We start from the raw sequence: 13,842 nt of genomic DNA on the forward strand, positions 1-13,842 counted from the left end.
CTAGTGAATCTCAGCTTCATCAGATAGGTATCAATCCTCTCATACCAAGTCCGGGGTGCTTGCTTCAAACTATAGAGAGCTTTCTTCAACCCGCATACATGAGATTCCCGATCATGAATCTCAAAGCCCTCGGGTTGTTCCACATCTGTGGTCTTGCTATTACATGAGGGGAATGGTCCCCTTGTAAATTTTCCTTCGGTACATCTCGGACATGTACTTTCATGCTCTTCTTTGAATTCAAACATCCCTGTCAGCATCTCTCTCACATCGAGTAGGGCCCCATAATGAAGATGGGCAGACCTCCGATGCCGTAGAAGAGATGAGTCACACGACATGGTCCCCAATGGAATTCTAGAAACTTGATACAAATTTCCAACCCTGAACCCAAGAGTAAAAGCATCTCGAAAATTCCTTTTTCAAACACGTACCTTTCCATCGATGAATGCCACCTAGAAACTTTTGACTTCCATTGCCGAAATGGACACCAGGTTCTTCTTGAGATCGATAAAGAAATTCTTGTAAATGAATCGTGCTACCGTCATTAAATTGAAGGGTAGCATTCTCTACACCCTTTCCGGGATAGGTGGCATCGTCTCCAAGAATAATCTCCACGATTGTCTCCTTCTCTATCAAATTAGAGAGAGCTTCCTTGTATCCGATGAAGTGTCTTGAAGCACTATTATCAATAAGCTAGATTCCTAGAGAGTCTGGAGGAGTAGTGGAGAGGGCCAATATAAGATAATGTTCCTTTTGCTTATTAGAAACAACATTTGATTCTTCATACATGGAGTTCCTTGCTTTCTTGAAGAGTCGGCCATTTCCTTGATGACCTACATTCCTTTTATTCCTTTGCCTTTGTACCTGTCATTCCTCTGATCATTGAAGATGCCCCTGGAATGATTGTTGTCATCATCAAATGATGTGTCCCTTCTATTGAGACACTCCTTCGCATAATGGCCAAACTCATTGCAAGCAAGGCATCTGCCTTTCCTTCCACCCTTAGATCCGGACTTCCCATTGAAGTGACCTTTAGGTAGGCCACCGGACGCTTTTGCTGTGCCACTTCGATAGTCTTCTTTTCTTCAACTTCACCCTTTGTGAATTTGAAGAGGGATGAGGAACCCATTGAGCCTTTTGTGCTTTCCAACTGTTTTCGGTGATTGCTCTTTTACTCTTGCTTGGGTTTTGTCTTCACCTCACCTCTGATACCATGTTAATTTTAGGTATGTTCTATGCTGAGAGCAATTTACTTCAATTTTTCACATTAACTCAATATCAATTTCAGATTAACAATCACATTTAGCATGATAGTAAAATGCAGATAGAACATAAACATAAATCACAGAAAACAAGCCAAGACAAGAGGACACAAGATGTGGCGCCAGCCAGGGACAAACCCCAATGTGGGGAAACCCTTGATCACTTCTTCTTATGTTCTTCAATAGTTCAGCAGAGAGAGAGACAATACATATACATCTGAAGTCAACATTTTGACTTATCAAACTAAGAGCAAAGATCTTCTCCATGAAGATAACACATGAGGTAGCTGATCTAAACTCCAGTGAAGACATACTGCTTCAGCTGATCTTGCAAGGTGACTCCATCACCATGCTGCACCCATCACTGTGCTGCACCTCATCATCACGCTGCACTCGTCACTGTGCTGCACCCAATCACTGAGCAATACCTCATCATCATGTTGTACCCATCATCAACAAGCTGCTACAATGCAGCGTGTTGCTGCTATGCATCCATGCCTATCATCACCATGCTGTACCATTATGCTGCACCATACTTGTGCTGCACCACGCTGCACCCATCCTTACTGTCACCTATATGCTGCACCACTATCATTGTGCACTATGCTGTACCACTATCATTGTGCACTATGCTGTACCATTCATCATGCTGCACTAATCATTGTTGCAACTAAACATGCTGTCTCTAACACCATGCTGCATCCAACATACACTCATCCATGCTTGCTGTAATATATATCATTATGCTGCACATACAGCATCCAATATGCTGCAACCTATTTACACTTATCAGCCTTAGCTGCTTGCTATGGCTTGCAGCCTAGCAAAGCAGCTAGGCTATGGTTGTTTAGGCTTCTTTCATATTCAGGTAGCGGAGAGCTTCTCTAGGACAGCAACCAAGTCCTCTAACAGTCCTCCTTAACTGCCTCTAACAGCCCTCCTAAACTGCCTCTAGCAGTCCTCCTCATGGACTGTGTCTAGGGCACCAACATGACACATAAGACTGCGGTTAGAAGCACAAATGGACAGCTGCTATAGTCCTCTATTTTGGTGACTGTAACCTTCTCCTTTTACTGCGGCTAGGGCAGACTTGAGACTGCAGATTAGGAACCATTCAGGCAGCATATTGTAGCTCTAGAGATCCCCTAGGACTGCGGCCAGATCTTGTCATTTACTGCGGCTAGGGTAAGACTATAGTCCTCCCATTAGGACTGCGGCTAGGGCTTGCACTCACAGAAGTTTAGGGCACATGAAAACCCTCCTCAAACTGTGGCCTAGAACAGCGTATTAGGGATCTCTTTAAGGCAGCGTGTAGATCTTTTATGGACAGCGTTAAGGTCTTCACCATGACTGCGTTTAGGTCTTCTCCTTGACTGCGTTTAGTGCAGCTTTATCATGACTGCGTTGAGGGTTATTGCAACCAGCATATCCTAGTCACCTGCTTGACTGCGTCCTAGATCCCTGATGGCGTAGAGGGAAGCTTCAACATGACTGCGTTGAGACTTCCTCCATTAACAGCGTTTATTAGGGCAGCATTAGAAGCTAGGTTCTTCTTTTAGGGCTGCGTAGATCCTTCTTTCCTATGTCAGCATTCAGATCTAGGGCATCTCTTCATTAGGGCAGCGTTGTCTCTTAGGATCTCTCCTCCCACCAAAACCCAAAGACAAGTGGAGAGGAAGAGATCACAAGAAGAGTATGTGTAAATGACTAGCAAGCTCACCTCTTTTTATACTAAAATGTTGAGCACAAGTGGGGGCAATTTGGTTGCTGGCCCACCTTGACGAATTGTCCCATAACACAAATAAATTCATATCTCCATTTATACATGTCGGAATCAAATGATCTTTAGATCAATCCTACACCTCTCGACGAGAGGAATTCACAAAAAATATCAGCTGCCATGCATAAGTAGATCCACATTGAGTTTGGCCCTAGTTACCAATTTTAACAGTTACTCTAGATTTTATTTTCATTTGTCCTTGCATGCACAATAACTGTTTGTTTTGCAGGTATAGAGATCAAAATGTAACCATTGGTCAATTAAGATAACAACCATAACATATGCTAGTCACACTGTTTGTAGGTCCCCAGAGGAAAACAACATGACTGTTGCATCATATACCAACACCACAAGAATATTCCATCATTAATATCATCACAACAACCATAGCCATCACATTAAATGTAATACCCCTTACTAAAATGTTCTAACCAAATTCACAATTTTATGAATTTTAGCTTTCAGACATTTTGTCAAACACTTTGCATGTAAACAAATATGAAACATTTATAACACATTTCATTAAACACTTTGCATATGATCATATATGAAGCCTTTACAACAAATATACCATCAGCAAGATTACTACAATAACAATAATAACACAACCAACAAATAAAATTTTCATAGCAACAACTCAACCAATTAAATCTGATTTATTGATGTGTGAGGAAGCCCCTTTTAGATACAAAAAATTCAGTTTCTGGGAAATTGTAAGCAACCCTAGCAAATGGCACGATGTTTGCTGGGGAATAAGAAGAAGATGGCAGCTCTGAAATGCTCCTGACAAACTGCTGTAAACCACTTTGCTGGGACAATTTATTGAGTTGATTTGACCTCGCTTGAGAAGTGACAAAATGCTAATGGCTAAATCGGCCTACACAACTTTCTGAATGTTGAAACACTGATAAACTCGATCTCCCTTGCCTTCCATGATCAACTGATAGCTAAATTGATCCTCGCGAAATCCACACAATTTCTGGTTGAACCCTTGTTATAGCCAAAAAGATGAATCTTCCTCTTCGATAATGAATTCTTGTGAAGAACCCGAGTGATTCTTCCTTGTGATTAGCTAGGGTGGATTTGTTTCACCACCAAAACCAATTCTATTAAGGGTTTTAACCCCCACACACAAAAGCTACAAGAGCTGTCCAAATCAACTTGAGAAAATAATCAGGCATTCCCTAAGAAGGAGCTCCAATTTCTCTTTTATCATTAGAATACCATGGGTCACCAGAATACCATGGGTATCTCTTTTATAAACTTTTTTCCGTTTGAATCTTTCTTTTACCTTTTTACTTTTTTCCTCTCAATTAAATATTATAAAATGACATTATAAAGTTTTACTTGCTTTTTCTCCCATAGTCACTAGTCACTTAATAACACCTTTTTAATCTAATTAATCAATATCACTTTTACAGGTTTCTTTTTCACCCAAATGATATTTATGCTAATTGTAATCCATGATGGTTTTACATCATATATGTTACACCATCAAACCGAAATCAAATTTATACTCCTCCAACCACCAGTGGGCATTTAAAATTAAAAACCGGAGGATCTCCCATTGACTATAGTTGAAGAGGCATGAATCCTGGCATTCGAGATGGGTTTTCTTATGGGCAACAAGATGTGACACTCGAAAGCAAACTTCATATCGCATTTACATTGAATCGGCTCCCCACAGAGCTTCTTGTGATCTCTCAAATCAATCTCAATATAAAACCTCTTACCACATTTCTAGCAGCTGTACATATTCTTGCCCTCCAAATATTTCTGGCTGAAGTTCCTTATGAGCTCATACAAAACCACAAAACTTCGCCTACAAATGGGACATCTATAGGGGATCTTCTTATTATGCCCCACCCTGCAATTACCCGCGGTGTTATTAAAAAACTGTTCTTCTAGTCGTTTCTCAATAGCATCGTTTGTGTAGTGAGTCTTGTGATGCATTTTCAGTGTCTGTGAATTCTTGAATGTCTTGTCGCAACCGTTGTAGGCACACTTAAAGGGTCACTTGTTTTGGACCAGATCGACTCGCACACTCGTGATTTGTTGATTGTCTCGATCCTCCTCGTTCTCGCCCACCTTGGAACTCCGCCTAGTTTTATGTTGTTCCTGCTTCTTCGCGTTGTTGTTGTTGTCATTGTCCTACTGCTGTGCAGGTGGCTGGAGCCCCACTTCGGAATGGTAATTCAAAAACCCATTCTCAGAGGCGAGGCTTGTGTCTTCGAAGTTTCGAACTCGTGATGAGGTGTATGCAAAAAGTGGAAGTCATCCTCCATGCTTTGTTGGGATATGACGTTCATGAGCATGGAAACCAGGGTGGGATGCATCGTGGGTGCGTTAAAGGCCCTTGCAGTAGCCAAGAATGCACCATCGCCATGGCCATGACAGAGACATGTGAAAGGTGAAGCTGAATGATCATTCTATAGAATCCCCTCCATTGAGTTTGGCGCATTAAAAATGCTCATTTCATCCAATGACATTGCAATCATGCCATAGTTGACAGGTCAATTGGGCATCATAGGCGATGGAATTGGCTTATTAGTTTATTCTTCGGCAGCTTGGATAGCCACATCATTGGATTCATATTTATGTGATGCATCCTCAGAATTGCGCAATCCATCATCAAAGTGATTCAATGCATCCTTAGAGAGTGGCAAAGAACTATCATCCTTTACACCAAGCACAAGCACTTTCTTTGAAGAACTAGGGATAGTAATCGCTATTGACATTGGAGGAGCATTTGAAGAAGAAGCTTTTCTAGAAATAGACTCTACTTGATTGCCTTCATTATTTTTTGCAATGGAATAATTCTTTTTGCTTGTATCGACTGATAATTGAGATTCCAACAACCCTTCATCTTATGATTTTCAATGTTTTGCAACAATTCTAACAGGCTCTCCCGTTCGTTAAAGGTTTTCATTTTTTTCATTGAAAGAACTAATTCCCAGCTGCAACTAACTGGAAGCACTTATGAAAATGACTCTTAAACTGAAAACCCTTCAGGGTGGCAGGATGCACGACTTTGATACCACTATAATGCCCCCTACTAGAATGTTCTAACCAAACTCACAATTTCTTGAATTTTAGCTTTTAGACATTTCGTCAAACACTTTGTATGTAAACAAATATGAGGCGTTTCTAATACATTTCGTCAAACACTTTGCATATATTAAGATATAAAACCTTTACAAAAAATATACCAGAAGCAACATTACCACTGTAACAATAATAACAGAGACAACAAATAAAATTTTCACAGCAACAACTCAACCAATCAAATCTGTTTTTATTAATATGCAAGGCAACCCCTTTTAGATACAAAAAAAATCAGTCTCTAGGAACATGTGAATGGCCCTGGCAAATGGCACGATTTTGCTGGGGAATAGGAAGAAGATGGCAGCTCTGAAATACTCCTGACAAACTGCTGTAAATCACTTTGCTGGGACAATTTATTGAGCTCATTCGACCTCCCTTGAAAAGCCACAGAATGCTAATGGCTAAATCGGCCTACACAACCTTCTGAATGCTGAAACACTGATAAACTTGGTCTCCCTAGGCTTCCATGAGTAGCTGATAGCTAAATTGATCCACACAAAATCCACACAAATTCTGGTTGAACCCTTGTTTTGGCCAAAAAGACAAATATCCCTCTTTGACAATGAATTCCTGTGAAGAATCTGAGTGATTCTTCCCTATGTTCAGCTAGGGTGAATTTGTTTCACCTTACAGATTCTCTTAAGGCTTTTACCCCCCCACACACGCAAGCTACAAGAGCTCTTCAAATCGACTTGCGAAAATAATCAGACATGCCCCAAGAGTGAACTCCAATCTCTCTTTTATCATTAGAATACCGTGGGTCTATACCATGGGTTATCAGAATACTATGGGTCTATACCATGGGTTATCAAAATACCATGGGTCATCAAATTACCATGGGTTGGGTTATCAGAATATCATGGGTATTTTTTTTATAACCTTTTTTCCCTTCGATCCTTTGTTTTACTTTTGTACCTTTTCCCACTCACTTAAATAATATATATTATAAAGTGACTTTATAAAGTTTTCCTTGCTTTTTCTCCCATAGTCACTTAATAACTGCTTTTTAATTTAATTATTCAGTGTCACTTTTACATGTTGATTTTTCACCCAAATGAAATTTAAACAATTGAATTAATTGATCCCTCTTTTACTGACCATAGCCTATGGGAATCAAGTAGGCTACTGAGTCGTTTTTCAAAAGTGATCATTCGGAAAGGGACATTACATTAAATCTAAAAATTTATGATAGTTTTCATGAGAAATCGTCATAACTACAAAAGTAAGATAGACAATGTCGCCATGATAAATATATTAACAGCCTTATTACTCCAGTGCAAGTTAGCTGGTAGGCTCATTTGTAGCCTATCTAGGCCCAAGAATTAATGAGGTTCAATAGTTAGAGTTATGTTCCTGGAAGAAAAGATTAAGGCATTTAACTGATTGCAATATTTTGCAGTCACGTTGGTGTTGACTAGGAAATGGGTTGATAGGTAGGGGTAAATCCTCTCTTGCTCCTTGCTCTACCCAAAAGTGATTTTTATGAAATCTTTCAAGCTAACAATAATCAAGGGCACAAAAGAGTCCACATGAAGAGCAATGGAGATGACTAGCTGAAATTTGTGGCATCGCCATGAAATTCCCTGAAAATGAAATTTCCCCATATTACAATCTTTGAATGTTTTCTTCATTTTTGAGGAGCAACCCACTTCCACATCCCCTTTAAGGAGATGAGGGAAGTGGAACTCCAATATCTCAATCTTGATTACATTAATAGAAGTTGGGACAAAAAGAAAGACATTTAATTTTGTGTGTTAAAATTTGGGTGCCAGAGGACAAGTGGTTCCCTAAGGCTTTGATCTTTGGCCTAGGGAAAACTATCCAAAATTATTTTTTACTTTTCTCCTAAAGTGACTTTATAAGTGGTAAAATCAATTTAATTTAAAAGTGATTTTATAAGTGGTAAAGTTACATTCTAATTTAAAAGTGACTTTATAAGTGCTAAAGTTACATTCTAATTTAAAGGTGACTTTATTAAAGTGAATGAAGAATTAGAAAGTGAAAAAGTGACTATGGAAATAAAAGGCTAAGTGGGTCTTTATTTAAGTGGGCAAGTTAAAAAATAGAAAGTGAGAATTAAATGCACATTTATTTTCATCCCTAGATCTAAATGAATCTCAGCCATTAGATCTTAGGCTAACCCAAAAGATCATTTAGAGAATAAAAGGAGAAGAGAAGAGGAAAAAATCATTCATTCTTTCATGAGCATTTGAGAGAAAGAGAAGAGAGAGCAAGGAGAAAATTTCTGAGTAGTGAGGAAGTGAAGGAGAGCAGCAAGAAGACATTTCAGCAAATCTGGGCAGCAACATTTATTGGCACGCATCCCAAGGAAAAACCGTATAGTAGGAGAAAGGCATAGAAATCGAGGAAGAGGGACATCGAGTTCTGGGCACATCTTTCGAGGCTGGCCGTACAACATTTAATGCTGTTTTATTTTTGTAAAAATTTTTGTTTTCGCTGTTTGTTGATTGGCACAATTTTCGAGGCGGAGTTCAAGCACGGAAATCGAGATAAGTTGTAATTTGTGGTTGCTGGAATTTTTACTGTGTATTTCAGTTTCTCTATAAAAGCATTTTCAGAAATAAAGAAGAGCTCTCAAACTGGTTTTCCCCAAGAGTTGTAGGGGTTTTTTCCAGGGTCACATTGACAAAAAATCACTGTGTTATTTTTTGTGTGGGGCTGTCATAATTTTGTTGTGTTTTATTTATGCAATTTCAGCAGTTGTAAAATCTCTAAATTTGTGTTTTCAAAAAAATATTATCATTTCTAGATTTTAGAATTTTTATCATGCTTGGATTTAAAACTAAATGCATGGAGTGATAAGGAAAACTGATAACCAGAGTGGGGGTTGAAATTTCTTCATTGTGCTCATTGAAGCGAACAAAGTTCCTTCAAAAGATTAATTACTCCAAAAGATTTGGAATATAAATATATTCATGAGGATACAAATATTATATATTAAATGTATGAATAAGAATGATGATACAGTAAGAATGAGAGGCTTGCTTATATACCAAGCATATGTCTCTTCATGGAGAGTCATGTCTCATTTAGACATGACTCTTCAACCTAATTACTAATTAACTAATCATTATTTATGATTATTATCATTTACATTATTTTACATTATTTCCTAGATATTTATTCATAACATTGCCTTTCTCCTCAAAAAGCTTTTTCTTCAAAGCTTGTTAATGAAAAAAGCTTGATCTCTTTTTCGGCTTCGAATTTCTTTATGTCTCAAAAGAGTCATCTTTGTCGATACAAGATGATATGATCTTCTAAGTGACAAACAACATTGTCGCACTAAGAAGGGATCAGACCATCCTAGATTAATCTTCTGTGTAATATTCTAATCACTGAAATTTTGTAACGACTTGTCATCATAGGACTTGATTGAGGTTACATCGCTATTCTCTGTAACATCAGTTTGTTGTTTCTGGTCTGAATGGTCCTGATACGTAGCATGGTTGAGTTGTCTACTCTCATGATTCAGAGGTTGATAGGGAAATTTTTTGGTTTCACATTCCCTTATTAAGTGTTTGAAATTTTTCGATTTACTTCAGGGGATGATGTTGTTGAGTTGGTTACACAACCTTCACTTGGGATGTTAATTATCTGAACTGCAATATCTAAGTGTGTTGTTTCTTCCACTGAATTGTCTTCTTGAGTTGGTTACACAACCTTCACTTGGGATGTTAATAATCTGAACTACAACATCTAAGTGTGTCATTTCTTCAACTGAATTGTCTTCTTGAGTTGTCATATTCACTGGATCGGTATTCATTCCCTTATTTTCAACTTGGACTGTTACGATTGGAGATTTCGACACTTCTTCTTGAGTGAATTGTTCTAAGTTGTCTTTTAATGCTTTCTTATCATCCTTAAGTTTCTTAATTTGAGTGAGTAGACTTTGATTATAGTTTTTGAGACGAAAAAGTTCCTCATTTTCTGAGTCAATTTTATTTTGGTATTCAAGCTTCTCATCTTTTAAACACTTGATTTGTTCTAATAACCTTTGGTTAAGGTTCTTTAAGCATAAACTTTTCTCTTCTTTTCCTAATAAATTTTCGTTGAATTTCTTTTCAGAAATTTCCTTTTCTTGTTTTAACTGGTGTTTCTTAGCTTTACATTTTCTTACTTGTGTAAGTAATTTCTGATTATGTTCCTTCAAACATGATTTTTCCTTATTTTTGTTGGATATGACTTCTTCAAGCTCTTTCTCCTTCTTTGACAGTGTTTCTGGATTCTCTTGAAACATTAGTTCTGAAATATCCTTAAGATCCTTCACTGAAGGCATTATTAGTTTTGATTTTGTTGTCATGTCTTGGAATTTGACCATCTTCTTCTTGTAAAGGAACATCAAGAATTTGTTTTCTGTGTTTAGAATGAATGTACCTAATTCCTTGAACCAAGGTCGACCGAAAATTATGTCAACCTCTTTGTCAAGCATAGTTACGACACAAAATTGAGATATGTAATCATAATGATCAATCGTCACTTGTAAATCATCAATTTTGTATTCTTTCCCGCCAAGAAAACCTTCTCGTTCGCCTATATTTGGCTCTAGAATTAATAACTGATTTGCCAAATTAATATTAATGTAATTATCTTCAATGTTTGGATTAATGGCGATGTTAATCTCTTTCCTTTGGAGACACCCTTTCAATGTAAATAATTTAAAATTTACAATTGGAATACCTTTATAAGAGAATCTTCCTTCTTTTATTTTCAAACTAAACTCCATTTTTTTTGTTGAATATGAAATACTTTTCCCCCTTTCTTTTCCTTTGTAAATTCCGTCTTTTAAAAGTATACTTCTTCAATAGCTTTTTCCGTCTTTTAAAAGTATACTTCTTCAATAGTTTTTTTTTTTAATTTCCTTATTATTACTAATATATATATATATATATAGTTCCTTGTTCTCTTTTTACTTCAAATTTAGTAAAATTTAATGAAAAGTAATATTACCTTTATGAGTTTTATTCAAATCCTTCACTTTATGTTTTTTGAATCGGTCTTTTTAACATCCAATTAAATTTTCTTTTAGTAACTCAACTAATTAATGTATTTTGTTGGATGTTTAAACCTTTGAATAAACTTTGGATTAAAACTTCAAATAATTGTGATTAAACCTTGGAATAATTTCTTGTGTATGTGTTATGAAGGGTCACAATTGTAGGTATAAGCTCGGATGGCGGCAACGCTTCTACGTAAGTTAATCACAATTAAAGTGAGTAGCGAACCCACAAATTGAAAAAGTTTTATTAAACTTTTTCTGAACTGAAGCAATTCCCACAACCAGTAATCTCCTTGGAGTTCGAATGGTGGTTGCATGTTGCGGGTATGGTGACGCCAAGAGGGTGAGGCTGAGGCTGCATTTGGCTAGAAGGGTGGAATGAAGTTGCAGCAACTAGCAGTGTTACACAGAAGCGACACATAGGTTCAGGACAACAACGCGACAGGGAGAGGGATGAACTCCAACAGTGAAGGTAACAACATGCGACCGCTGTTTTGCGACGACAATTTGTAAAGTCGTGGCCAATGGAAGGATAGTAGCAGTAGAGCTGAGCCGGATGATTGCGGCTTCGGTGGAGGCTGTTAGTCTGCGTCTGTGTTGGTTTCCGCACGAGTTGTGGGCGACGAGGGTGTGCGCAACAGTAGCTCGATTTGCAGAGAGCCGCGGCAAGTAGAATGACAACTCGAGGTTGATGACGATGGACGGTCGTGGTGGACGTGGATCCAACGGAATGGTGTGCTCTGCGGAAGGTTGAAAAAGGTTGCAGGGCGTGATCTAGAGGTAGTCGACAACTGCGGTGGTCCACGGTGGTTTTCAACAGGTCCACAGTTTGCTTGTCGCTATCATGGCGAGCCATCTGGATGGTCAGCGGCTCCAATGTGGTCGAGAAGTTGTTTAGGATTGTTTTTTGCAGCGAAAGTGGTCTGACCAGTTATCGGACGTTGGGGATCAACAAAGTACGCCTGTCTTCTTTTTTTTTTAATAATAATCTTTTTTATTTTTTTTTATGTAGTTTTTTTTTTTAATTATGAATATATATATATATGTATTTATTTTTTATTTATTTATTTTTTAATATATATTGACTCTTTTTGTTTTTTAATAATGTGTGGCCAAAAGCCTGATGGCGAGACAAAGAAACTCCAAGTGAAACACTTGAATCACGACGGCAACGCAGTAGACGACAGGTTGATGGCCAAAAGCCTGGTGATTAGCCAAACGTGGCTCTGATACCAAATGAAGCGAACAAAGTTCTTTCTGAAGATTAATTACTCCAAAAGATTTGGAATATAAAGATATCCATGAGAATACGCATATTATATATTAAATGTATGAATAAGAATGATGATACAATGAGAATGAGAGGCTTGCTTATATACCAAGCAGATGTCTCTTCATGGAGAGTCATGTCTCATTTAGACATGACTCTTCAACCTAATTACTAATTAACTAATCATTATTTATGATTATTATCATTTACATTATTTTATGTTATTTCCTATATATTTATTCATTGCACTTACTAACCTTGGCCCTTGAAGTGATATAAAACACCTTTAGCCACTTCAAGGTGCTTGTAACCAAATATTGTGTTAATTTAGTGGAGAGAGCTGAAAAATCTATAAGGTGACCGGTGCTATATCTATCCTGTTTCTAGGGACCTGAAATATGACGAAGACTTGCTTGAAATAAAATTACATTTAATCGTATATTCTCCAGAGTATCTGTAAGATGATTGATAACAAGATCTATCCTATTTGTAGTAACCTAAAAGGACAAATAGGATTTGATCTATGTTGCACGAAACTTCAAAGAACCCGGCGTTTCGGGCCATATCCGTACCCGAAACTCTGAAACTTGGCCGAAACTCGACCATCATGTAATCATCTATTAGAGTTAATATAGACTTGTTTTTCCTTTTAAGTTGTCATCTATGGGTCTTATTCCCTTTTTTCTTGAAAGATAATTGTGTTATTCACTTATTTATTTATATATATTTTCTATATATACACATATGATGTTTCGACTAACGTTTCGACCGACGTTTCCAATTTTGGGAGGTGACGTTTCTAAACCTACCTGTTTCGGAAACTCCGAAACGTTTCGGCGTTTCATGCAACTTAGGATTTGATATAGTAACAATATATGTTGGTTCAAATCATATTATTGCCACTTCCAAAGTTTTATAAGTTCCTACAGTTTGATGTTATCCTCAACAAAGTTACAAACATATTGTGCATATTATTATGAGAATGCATCACACAGGTAATTTCTTCGTGGGTGCTGCATGAAGTTTTGCTTCTCTATCTACAAGTCACTGCAATTCATTTCTGTGTCTTCTAGAAAGCACTTAGTCTGCTTGATGTTCTTCTATTCCTTGAATTAGCGTTGCTGGATAAATAAGTTTTCTGATCACATGACACACTTAAAATCTCTCTTTGATACACTTTGTTTATTGGTTACTGTTGTGTAAAAGTGAGATAAAATATTTCTTCTCACACTGTAACTTATAGGCTCTTACTTTCTAAATGTGAAATACTTTATCTCTTGATATCGGTTGTTATCTGATTATTGAGCAATAGCATGTTTTATAACACTGTTATGCATGACTAGCTATCAACTTATTCGTTATACAGTTTCTGTCTTGGATAGCTTAATAATGATTGAATACTTATTGA

General features: G+C 37.4%; 1 protein-coding gene and 1 pseudogene across 3 annotated transcripts in view; one reads left to right on the forward strand and one right to left on the reverse strand.

The window, feature by feature from the left end:
- LOC149142195 (threonyl and alanyl tRNA synthetase second additional domain-containing protein) overlaps positions 1 to 13,842 on the forward strand; it is a 264,846-nt gene that overhangs the window by 105,971 nt on the left and 145,033 nt on the right. The gene's annotated exons all lie outside the window — the stretch shown is intronic.
- Positions 4,526 to 5,567, reverse strand: LOC149142196 (uncharacterized; annotated as a pseudogene).

This window comes from Pinus tabuliformis, chromosome X, assembly GCF_031772625.1.
Source record: "Pinus tabuliformis cultivar Carrire ecotype Pingquan chromosome X, CPIR1, whole genome shotgun sequence".
Classification (NCBI taxonomy): Eukaryota; Viridiplantae; Streptophyta; class Pinopsida; order Pinales; family Pinaceae; genus Pinus; species Pinus tabuliformis.